Source organism: Acinonyx jubatus, chromosome D4 (genome assembly GCF_027475565.1).
Source record: "Acinonyx jubatus isolate Ajub_Pintada_27869175 chromosome D4, VMU_Ajub_asm_v1.0, whole genome shotgun sequence".
Classification (NCBI taxonomy): Eukaryota; Metazoa; Chordata; class Mammalia; order Carnivora; family Felidae; genus Acinonyx; species Acinonyx jubatus.
Window position 1 is genome coordinate 65,018,232 of NC_069391.1, and position 12,536 is coordinate 65,030,767.

Below are 12,536 nucleotides of genomic sequence, written 5' to 3' on the forward strand. Positions count from 1 at the left end.
CTGATTTCTACAAGTGTCTTCCCATGCCTGGCAACAATTCTCCAAACCATCATTTTAGGGACTGTGCCTAGGGTACTGATTTTGGGAAGGTGGTGGGGAAGGTGTGAGGTCCCTTGGCTGCAGCATAAAACATTAACTATTGTCCTTTGCAATTCTCTTCCATTATCTTCACTGATTGTCAGCCTTCCATCTTGGGTCTGGCACAGCCCTGTGGTGCTAAGTGCTTTCTGGTCTGGAATTATACCTTACAGCTCCTGAGATAAAATCCTGGCTCCCTGCTTTCTTGTTAAGGAAGTTCCCAAACCTCTCTAAGCTTTAGTTCATTCATCTGTAAGATAAGATAAAGTTTATTATGATGATCAAAGGCCATCAGTCAAAACAGAGTATTCCTTGAGCGAGCCATAAATCCCAGTTGTCTACTGGTTTCATGAGGCCACAAGGAAGTAGACTGGAATTTTGGATGCTTTTTTTTTTTTTAATCTCACTTACCAGAACTTTGTCATATTTTCAAAATGATTACTTGTTTTTTAATTTTTTATTTTTTAACATTCACACATTTATTTCTATCCAAATTGTCTCAGAAATTAACAGTCTAATGAAGAGTAACAATGTCAGTATTTTACCTGGAATAAAACAGCTGCATGCAATGGATGTCTGATCATATCATGATAGCATTTAGATACATTTCAATGACTTGATGACCCAAAGATTTGAAATGACAGGAGATTTTCATTTTCATCTCCAGGAATAAACAGGAAGTCCAGGTACAGTAAGTAGTTAGCTTATAAAAAGTGTACAATTAAATCTTCAAATACAAAGGCTTGCTAACCTTCTCATCACATCTGGGGAATACTTTATAAAAAGACAAATATAGTAAACAGTTAAATGCTTACCAGTCCCATGCTCTGGGACAAGCCCACCTTGCCCAACAAAACAAAACCCCATCAAAATAAAAAGATCCAATTGAATTCATGTAATAAGCCTTTTAAAATGCAAAAGACTTGAAAATTAATGGTATGGCTGACATTTATGACTACATAGCACATTCAAATATGTTTGCATCAGTTGAGTTTTTATAATCTGAACAGTGATTAAATCCAGTCTTTACCCTTCCTATTGCTAAAGAATATGACAGTGGAGGCTCAATCTCAGAAGCAGGAGCAGCAAATGACAAGCCACGACAGTAGTGATGCACCACACTCGGCAATGATCCACCACATTTGGTAATGATGCTCACACACTTGAGTTTCATCTAAAGCATGAAAATTCCCAATTCTTGGAAGAGGGTTTCCTTTGTTAAAATCCCCTTCTCTTACAGTCTTTCCTTCTATAATTAACCATGTGCCTTTGCAGCAAATCAGGGAAAGCTGTGTTGAGGATTACAACTTCCAGATAATCAGGTCTTCTGCTACAGAAAGCAATGAACTTTTTTTTGCATATATTAAGAAAATATAATTTATGCCATAAAATGGATCATTCATTTTGAGAAAGATAATCTCCATTTTACCCACCTTCATTTAAATCAAATAAAACCATTCTTGAAGTCACCAAAGAGCAACAGGTTAATATACAGAACAAGCTGCCTTAACACCCAATATGTATAACCCCCGCCACCCACCCCCACACAACCCCTACTTCATTTGTGGCCCTAAAAATTCCTGACCAAAATATTTAGCCTGAATAAAATTCAGCAGATAATTCCCTTTTGAGAAACAGTATTATTTTTTTAAATTTTACATTATAACCATTGTGACAGAGTATGAAATAACTTTGGAAGAGAGATGTTTTTGGTAAGAAGTTAGAAAATTTCAGACAATGGAAATGGATGATACTTTTGGACCAATCAGAACCAGTTTCAAAATATTTTCTTTACCACTTTAAGACTGAAACATTGGCTTTGTCCTCACGGGTTTATTTTGAAATTTAGAAGGGAAGCTGAAATAAAGATATAACCAAAAACTCTGGACAAGGCTGGGACAGAGGGGACCAACTTTGTAATGCTCTGTAATTTAATATCACTCCAGGAACCCATTTGTCCTAGTATTGTTCTTAGTTAAGCTGAGAATGGAGAAAGTGTGTTTTTAAAATTATATATCTATGTGTAGATAGTCTTTAGATACAAAATGAATAAATATTTAAATTCCATGATAAAGAAAAAATGTGGAATAAATTCCTATTTTTATAAGTAACTGTATATACAGTGGATGTTGTCTGCCTGACTCCCAATCTTTTGTCTACTAAGAGTTCTTCAATGTGCAATTTATAGAAGGCAGTAGCTCATATTACCTTAAAGGAACCCAGTTTAGCTTAGAAATCAGCCTTTCCAGACACTCTGCTCCCTGAAAAGCCCTCACACTTGTGTGTATAAATAGCTGAGAATACAAGCAGGTGCACATGTGCAAAAAAAGTACTTGTCTAAAGAAGAGTTAATTAAATTTACAAATAAAGTCTAAAACCAAGAAAATATATTGCTATTCCCCAATCCGACAAGCACATCTAATGAAAAACTGCTAAGCCCACTATGAAAAGGTGGCAGCTGTAAACCTAACTCATTCTACGTCATGCTCTAAGCATCTAGCTGTTCTGTGAACCAGCCATCAGAACACTAAATCCCTCTGTGTTCACATGGTTAAGTGCAGGCTTCTGATTTAGCTTTGCTTTCTAGTTAGAGGCCAGACTACGCAGAATAATTCTTTAGAGTTATGCTGTATCCAAACTACCTCCTACTGTTAAGAAGAAAGTGCCCACATGATAATATGAATGAAGGACTAAGGTCTTCCACCTGGATAAGTTCAAGCACTGGTCCACAGAGAGCTTTAATCAAAGGAAAATTATATGGTAACTGCGAACAGTTTGCATATTCAGAGCTGGGGGGGTAAGATGAAAAATTAGAGTGTCACTGAGGTGCTGTTAAGCATGGCAGAAAGGTGACTATATGGAAAGACTAAAGAAGCCAATTCTTTAGCTGCCCTTTGCTTTTTAAAAAAGCAACAAGTGTAGAATTTTCCCCTGTCAAAATCTGAACACTGGTGAATGCATGTTTTCTCCTACCCAATTATGAAACCCCTTCCCAACCTCTGTCATTGCCTTTTTAAGCCCAAGAGAGAAATAAAAGAAAAGGGATACAGACTATCCATTCTTATTTATGAAGAGAGAGGCATATTCTAATAGTCATAAGGCAATGTATTTTAGAGCTGCACCTGAACTGGTATTCTCAAAACTGAAAATACACTTACTAATTCTACTCAACTTGCAGGATGTATCCATGTGCTTTCTAAATCATTGGTTGTCACTCAAATGGACCACAGTGACCCTATCATGCCTTAAGGCAGCACTATACTGTGTATACTATGTATTTTCAAGAAATGACATTAAGAGGAAAAGGACAACCTTTCGAACATCAGTTCCTTATATAAGTGGCGATGGTGCTTTATGGCTCCCATTTCATCTCAAAATATCTCCAAAATTAGACAAAAGAGGGCCAGAGGCAAAGCTCCATGGTGAATTGTATCCTTCAGATGAGCTTTCAATTCACTGGCTTTTAATTTCCATTTCCTGATTTACTTGGGAGTGAAGGTGAGAATCATCCAATTGATGACAAAATAGAACAAGAAAACAGGATAAATGGTGAGGGTTTTGCGGTTTGGAGGCTGGCTATTGGCAAGAAAAGCTGTAGAGGCTGCTATAGACCAGGCAAACATCACAATCACCACAAAAAGCCGGACCATGAAGTTTATTGGTCCCAGTTGGCCAAAAGGACCAACTGGCAAACCAGCATTGACACTGCTAAGGGAAGTATACGGTAACCCAGCACACAGAGGCTCTGGAAAAAAGATAAGTTTCCTTCAAGAAGTTTTGAGTTGAGGGTGGTGGTCTGCACCAAACCAGACAATGACAAAGACTTCTGCAAACTGGGGCCCTCCATCCTTTTCACTATCTACAGAGCTTCTTTGAAGCATTAATACAAGTGTCACACAAAGGATCAAAGGGCCCCATAAATCCCAATCTCTCAAAAGACTATTACTTTTTCTTGGGTACAAAACATGCATGAATTTTTTCCCAACAGCTTTTAGATCACGCATAATAGTATTCTGAACAGATTCATTTAACGTGGAGCTGTCAAATTCCTGAATGTGAGATCTCATAGGAATGGTGAATTCTCCTTCCACGAGGATGTCTCGTGAGATGGATATATCAGAAAGGCCTGCAAACAGGGGCCTGGGCCACGTTGCCCCTGGCTATCCCGAAGACTCTGCTGCTTTCGCCATCTTGGCCCTCCTTCTCCCGGGTTGCTCCATACTTGTTTTTTTTTTTTTTAATTAAAAAACAGAAGAAATTGCTGGGAGGACAATGGCCAAGGTCCCTCTGAGAATCCTTAAAAACAGCCTCTGCCAAGTTGTTCATGAAAGCTCTAATGGGGGGAGACAAGCCAGGGAAATGATGCATTCCTGTCCCATCCCCAGGACGACCATGTAAGCAACATGCGACACTATTGCTCATGAGCCAGGTCGCTGGTTTGGTTAGTTGTTCCACTTGATAATTAAACATCCACATACTCTGTATTTTCACAAAAACCCACTACCTTTTCCATTAGATTAAAAATAGGTCAAGACCTAGACACTGAAATTTTAAGGCAACTGTTGACTCATGTTTTCTGACAAGTCCAGTTTGGAGAATGAATCCACTAGAAGTGGAGAAAGTAGTTTTTGACCTGCCGATTATTTTTCTGAGAATGCGCAAGAAAAGAGGGGAAGAACACCAGCTTGATCACTGATGAGCAAGATTCACTGAGGTGAGTCCAGGAGGCAGCATTGCATTTTGCCCAAAGATCTACCCATGACTGACCTCTTTCAGTGCATGATGCCCATTTGGGGACCCAATAAGCAAGGAAAATCTGGGCAGAAAGCTATGATGATGGAAGCTGGTTTGGTTGAGAGACTCCAAGTGCACCTTAGTCCTTTATTCTCCATCCAACCTTGAGCAGAGAGCACACCTGAGGCAGTGTGTTGGAATGGCTCCAGCTGAGAGAGTTGTGGCCTTCTGACCCTAATCCTCTGTCCATCTCTGTTGGGTCCTGTGACCTCAGGTGCTTTTCCCTCCCCAGACCTCAAGGGCTTGTCATGTGTCCTATTATTTCTGGACTGTTTGACAGTTCTCAAATCTTCAGTGATATATCTTAAGATATGACCCTAACAAGGGTGTTTTGATGATAAGGGCCCTCTTAAATACCAGAACATCATGAAGAATAATATAGTATCTATATGCTAGGGATTGTATGCTGACTGCCATATAACTTATCCTCTATAATCTTTGCAATACCCATCAAAAGTAGTCATTTTAAATCCAGAATGTCATTTCAGCTAAGTTCCCAAACTGGTTCTGTTTTTTAATGTTTATTTATTTTTGACAGAGAGAGACAGAACATGAGCAGGAGAGGGACAGAGAGATAGGGAGATTGAGAATCTGAAGCAGGCTCCAGGATCTGAGCTGTCAGCACAGAGACCAATGCGGGGCTTGAACCACAAACCGTGAGGTCTTGACTTTGAGCCAAAGTCAGACAACCGACTGAGCCACCCAGGAGCCCCTCAAAGTGGTTCTTAATATAGAACCTAACTGCAGTTTCCACCTACCCCACCAATGTAATATTAACCTGTCAGCCAGGAATTTTTCAATCTAGTCCAATGAGTCTGCCACTCGGGTCCTCTCCGTCCCTCAAAGAGGTGAGGTAGAAACCATGTTTTGTCCCCTAGAAAGAGCACTGCCAGGAGCAATCCTTTTCCTTTGCTAATAACTCTCTGGACACCCCCTTCTATAAAGCCTTCCATTTTGTACTACTCCTGGATGCACATCTCTATATGCTCAGTGGGGTCCTGCCTGATTCATGAAGCATTTCAGAAAGCCACTTAGATCTCCAAATTTATTTGGTTGAATTTTGTTAGTTACCAGGAGGAAAAATTTCCTCTGCCCTTTAAGTTGGGCTAAGAATCTAAGAGTTGCAGAAGAAAAATCAAATTTAGTTTCATACATACAGGGAACCCATGTTGTCATGGAATTCCAAAGACAGGCAACATGAGGCTCACAGGACACCCTGCGATAAGGAGAAAGGTCAGGGCTGGGGATACAAAGAGGAGGGAGACCATTGGCAAGCAGGATGTTTGGAAAACAATGTTTGTCCTGTTGTGTAGTTTAGTTTCTTAGGGAAGGAGCAATCTGTAGGCTAATGTCCCCTTCCTTCTACAGACAGATAGTTGAGGGGAGAGGTAAAGAGTTTTTCCTGAATCAGCTGGGTTTTGGTTTCTTTTAACTCCAAAACAATCTTTTTGCCAAAGTGGCCCATCTTGGAGCAGCCTGCACTTGGCCCCTGCATCCACATTTAAAAAATTTGCTCCAAAACTTGAGATTTAATCTACTTGTTTTTAACAATTTTGTGCAGATTACTTACAAAGCTTTATTAGGCATTAGACAAAGTAAGTTTTATCCTAGGCTATTATTTTATTTATTCATTTTTTTGTGGCTGTAAGATCTTATAAGAGATAACTTATTTGGTTAGTAAACTCAGGTAGAATACAAGTCTGTTTATTTACTGTTGATAACTCTAAAGATGTGTTTGTGTTAATTAAACCATCAAACTTAAAGTACCTTATCAAGTAATTTCTTAGATCTTTTGAACTTGAAAGTATTTGGGTTGGTCTCTACCTTTTGCAGTTTTAGAATGCCCAGTGCTTACTGTCATTTGCCTTTGAACCAGGTAAATAGAGGTCTTCACAAGGGAATTTTAGCAATGCCATCTGAATGTGGAAGCGTTTACAACACATAAAAATGTGAACGTCAGTGTACAGAGTCGCAGACCTTATAGCTTCTGGTGTAAAATTACTGTCATGAAATAGGTATAAAACTTACTAGTTTGGGGGAGCCTGGCTGGCTCAGTTGATAGAACATGTGACTCTTGATCTCTGGGTTGTTGGTTCAAGCCCCATGTCGGGTGTAGAGATTACTTAAAAAATAAAATCTTAAAAAAAAACTTTTACTTTGGATCTGTTTTTATTTTTCTGTTTGGTAGAATAAGGCCTAAAAATTAAAAATTGAAAAAAAATTAAAACAAAAAAATTCCAGCAGGCTCTGATGATCAACTTTAATTTTGGTGTAAGTTTTTCTTATAGAGTTATAAAAAAATTTTAAAAATATATTATCAGTTCTTAGCCAGGAAAACCAATAACATTTCTGGCAGTATTAAACAACATCACAGACCTGAAAGACATCCTCCAAAAGGGTGTAAACAGTACTACTTTGACAAGATCTAGAGCCACTCCCAAAGACAGCTGAAGAGAGAGCCCAGGCAAGTGGAAAGCCAAGCCACATTCTTAGGATGTAAAACCAAATGGACAAGAAGGAAATAGTTATTCCTGGGAAAAAAGGATCCATAACTAATGAGACTGGACTGGGAAAGGAAGGGATAATGTGAATTTTTATTTCTCAGGAGGAATTGATTTAAAAATGAAAGAAAAAGGGGCGTCTGCATGGCTCAATTGGTTAAGCATCAGACTCTTGATTTCAGCTTAGGTCATGATCTCATGGTTCGTGAGATCAAGTCTCTAGTCAGGCTCTGTGCTGCTGGCATGGACCTTGCCTGGGATTCTCTTTCTCACTCTTTCTTTTTCCTTCCCTGGCTCTCAAGTGCAGTCTGTCTCAAAATCAATAAATAAACATTTTTAAAAAATGAAACAAACACATACAGACAAATAGATAAATACATAAATAAATAAATAAATAAATAAATATGAAACAAACAAACTAAAAACTCTTGGGGGCCCTGCTCAGGTTTAAGAAATGTTTTACTGTGGGCGGGGCGCCTGGGTGGCTCAGTTGGTTAAATGTCCGACTTTGGCTCAGGTCATGATCTCATGGTTCCTGGGTTCGAGGCCCATGTCAGGCTCTGAGCTGTCTGCACAGAGCCTGGAGCCTGCTTCAGATTCTGAGTCTCCTCTCTCTCTGCCCCTCCCATGCTCATGCTCTCTCTGTCTTTCAATAATAAATAAATATTTAAAAAAAAGAAATATTTTACTGTGGGTCTCAGTTCAGTCCTTGACCAACAATGAAAGGCCTCTCAGGAGGATCACCTGTAACCTCAAGTGGTGTCCTGTAAAAAGGTGAGTGTGTCTTCAGGTGGAAAGGCACCTGGGACAGGAAAGTAGCAGATGCAGCACTCAGGGCAAGGAGGGCTGAGGAGGTGGAGGACGTAAGTCAGTCTTACAGTCTTTGGTCTTAAGCACCTCTTGTGTTTCTAATTTTTCAGTAGCCTTTTGTAGTGAATCTTTCAATGCAGCTATTTTGGAATACTGAAGTCTTTTGGAGTCTTCTGCATATGCATTAAAATAAGTACCCCATTCTGTTTATTTAAACTGAGAACCCTGACTTTCATGTATACATCTTAAGTGAATAGTTCTGTCCAACTGGAAATTCCCCATAATGGCCACTATAATTCTAGGTTATTTTTAATAAATGCTTTCATCTTTCTAGAAATCTGTACCTTCTGGGACTACACTTCTTAGACAGAAAGTAAGCAGGTGTGTGAAAAGCTAGCACACCTGACTCTAGAATTTAAGGATCCCAGTAGTTATGGCTTTGGGTTTTGTGGAGCCAAGCTAATACCTGAAAGGGAGGTGTCATGGGGTTGAGGGCTGTGCGGTGTGTCACAAGGTACCAAGTTATAGGAAAATTTTCTTGAGGCTGACAGGTGACCTGGTGTCCATCTAACCTGTTCTATGACCACCTTCTGCCATCATGGGTGTCTCTTTGAGATGGTCAGAGCTCTAGCAGCCTTTAAATGCTCAACCCATGCCCATTGAGTTTTGTGGTTTCTTGGCTTTCAAGACCTGCTGGCAATAGTCTTTATTTACACAAAACAAGACAGGCAAATATGTACCTTCATTTATTAGCATGTGTCCTGTCACTATGAAAGCCCTGTGAGCACCACCGCCCATTCCCTTGGGAACCTTGGTAAGGTTTTCCACATGGAGAATGTGGCCTGAAAGGCGGGGGGTTGGCTCAGGGCAGATCCTTCTGTCAGCTCAGTGGGGCTGCGCCTGGCACAGGTGAGGTGCTGGGCCAGTCCTGAGGGGATGGGCCACCCCCAAACAAGCTTGGCCACCACCTTTTGGTTTAGAGGTTCAGAGCTCGCAGAAGGTGCTGTCCTTGAGCCTGGCCCCATCATACACCCCACCTACTGGGCTGTGGAAGGCCGTGCCATGTGCCCCTGTCCACATGCCCTGGAAATGGAAATGGTTGCAGGGTGGGGAGCAGTTCTGCAAGTCTCCTGCAAATCCCACGTCCTCAGCCTTCCTCCCCAGCCCTGTGCAAACACTTGGGAGTATTTCTTCTCTATCAGGGTGGCTCTAACATCTCAGAAGAAAGGAGATAGCTTTTAGACAGTTTGGTTTAATTATAAACTCATGTGTTTTGCTTTCCTAGGTTTTGAAACATGCATCCTTCTCTCTTCCTGGCTGCCCTTTGCTTGGGAATAGCCTCAGCTGCTCGGCAACTCAACCAGAGCTTAGATGAACTATGGTCCCAGTGGAAGGCAACACATGGGAAGCTATATGGCATGGTTGGTAACATTTAAGCTGCACAGAGGGACCCCCACAGAGAACAGTCTGTGCTGGTGGGAGTTCATAGCAGGGAGTATGTTTTTTTTTTTCACATTGATGTAATATTTTTATTTGAGCTACTATCCATATTCTGGTCACTTGACCTAATAATAGCCTATGGTAACATTTTCATGCCTTCAATACAAAGATCCAGTCTAGAGTTAGGTATTGCATTTAGTTGTCAGAATTTTTTAGCCTCTTTTAATCCAGAATATTTCCATAGCATATCTGTCTTTTTTTAATTTTTAAAAATTTTTAATTTTTATTTATTTATTTATCTATTTATTTATTTATATGAAATTTATCGTCAAATTGGTTTCCATACAACACACAGTGCTCATCCCAACAGGTGCCCTCCTCAATGCCCATCACCCACTTTCCCCTCCCTCCCACCCTCCATCAACCCTCAGTTTATTCTCAGTTTTTAAGAGTCTCTTATGGTTTGGCTCTCTCCCTCTCTAACTTTTTTTTTCCCCTTCCCCTCCCCCATGGTCTGTTAAGTTTCTCAGGATCCACATTAAGAGTGACAACATATGGGATCTGTCTTTCTCCGTATGGCTTACTTCACTTAGCATAACAAGCAGAAAGTATCTTCTTGAGGCTAATCTTGCCAAGGCAGTGAGCAGGGCACTGTAACTGTGCACAACATGGGCATATGTCCTGCTGTGTGATTGCTGGAGAACAGCTCCCAGAAGCATCAGGCCACCCCTGGCTATGGTTTCTCCTCCTTTCTTTGAGCATGTCCACTTGGTGCAGTAGAGTTGGTTTTAATTTTTTTAATGTTTATTTATTTTTGAGAGACAGAGACAGAGCATGAATGGGGTAAGGGTAGAGAGAGAGAGACACACACACACAGAATCTGAAGCAGGCTCCAGGCTCAGAGCTGAGGGTACAGAGCCCAACACAGGGCTTGAATTCACGAGTGTGAGACGATGACCTGAGCCTAAGTCAGATGCTTAATGGACTGAGCCACCTGGGTGCCCTGAGTTGGTTTTAAATAGAAATAAAGATGATTAGGGAGAGTTTAAGATGACAGAGCAGCATGGAGACCCTGAATTGTCTTATCCCTGAAATGCAGCTAGATCACCACCAAACCATTTTGAACTCCTAGGGAATTGATCTGAGGATTAGTGCAACAATCTGCATAACGAGCTACAGAGCTTGGCAAGTCTGCGGTGTGGAGAGGTGAAGTGGGGAGAGAAAGGCTGCGGAGGGAAGGGGGCCATTTTCATGGAGAGAGAACAGAGAGAGAAAGAGAAATGGGGAGAGTATGGCACATTGGGATCATGCACAAAAGGCACACAACCCCCCCTCCAAAAAAAAAAAAAGTAGCTGGAGAGAAAGAGTGAAAATACTCTCAGGAGACTGAACAAGAAATCTGTTCCCCAAATCATTTACAGGGAGAAAGAAGAGGGTTTCAATACCACCAAGATTCTATAATAAGTGAAGAGCAGAGTCTGAAATTTTGGAGCTCAGTGCCTAGTGGTGCTCTGGTGAGGAAGCAGGGCGAATCCCCAGGAACAGGCAGCAGGATCTGAGGTGTCCCTGTGCCACATGGGGAGAAGCGGTTTCCCTGCTTGGTGTGCATTTGGTAGAGGCCATAGGGCCTCCCTGCAGGCAAAGGTCCCACAGGACCCCAGAGAGCAGCCACGTTTGCGGGTATTGGGACAAAGACACCAGACTGCGGCAAAACCTGGTGCCCGCTGTATGTTGTGGTTTGTCATAATCTCTGAACCTCTGCTGCTTCCCGACCGCACAAAAGTTTTCTGGGGCAAACCAGTACTGGCCATTGCTCAGTGAGACCCTCCCTCGGAGAGTTGGCATGGGTCTGAACTGTGGGAGTCTCTGAAGCGTGTGGTTTTAAAACAACACCCCATCTGAGATAAAACTCTGGAGGAAGGTGCCGCCGGGCAAGTAAACAGCTTGGACACAGACCGGGTAGAGGCGGGGAGTGGAGGAGGCCTGAGACAAAGAGGGGTGGTTGATTTTGGGTGAGTGAGAGCGCCGATTTCCAGTGCCAGACTGGAGAGCTGGGTAATCTATTTCCGCTTGTACACTGATCCATCCCAGTAAACTAAGCAGTGTCACCTAGTGGAGAGCAGAACTATTACACCAAGCCTCACCCAACTGCGCCCTCCAGGCTAAAGCAGCTGGACCATCCTGGGTCAGGAGGGAATCCCCCTACACCCCACACTCCACACTCCAACAGACCCTGTTCTGGGGCCAGGATCAGGCTGGGGGTGGGAGAGCAGGCTGGCTGTGAGGCTGGTTGGAGCAAGGGCAGTGAGAGCCATCCCTGACCGTGCAGGTGTAGAAGTAGGCTCTCTGGGTGCACAGAGCACCCACCCACACCATCCTATCAGAGTTCTTGTTGGGTTTGGTGTCAGTGTTCATGTGTCTGTGTCTCCTCAGGACACGGATCTGGGCCGGGTCCACACCTTCCTGTTCCCTGCACTTTGCTCAGCCCATGGGGGCCTCCATAAATGAGTGAGTGAGTGAACCTGTGAATAATCCTGCTTCTCCATGTAGGGCTGAGAGAGGACAGTGGGAAGGTTACGGGGTCCTCTGGCCCCATACAGCATCGTGTATGTACTTCCTGATGCCCCTTCTCAGCATCTGGTGCCATCACGGTGTCATGAGGGAACGGGACCCCTCCACACAGAGGGGCAGGGGCCCCTGGGCCAGGCTGACAGGCTGACTCTGGTTCCCTTTTAAATTGACAGCTTCATGGGAGTTACTCCACCCCATTTCTTGTGCACCAAAATACCATGGACACGGGCACCTCCCTGGTGACAGAGAGCATGCTGGTTGTTGCCAGAGCCCGGGCAGGGACAGGGGGTGACTTGTTATAGCTATGGAGCTTCCTTAGGGGATGGAAATGCTCTGGAACCC

At 42.5% G+C, this 12,536-nt stretch overlaps 1 protein-coding gene and 1 pseudogene across 1 annotated transcript in view; both read right to left on the reverse strand.

The window, feature by feature from the left end:
• Nucleotides 1–12,536, reverse strand: part of LOC106971464 (procathepsin L-like) — a 298,037-nt gene that overhangs the window by 203,229 nt on the left and 82,272 nt on the right. The window lies entirely within an intron of this gene.
• On the reverse strand, nucleotides 2,976–4,274 carry LOC106971477 (protein YIPF6-like; annotated as a pseudogene).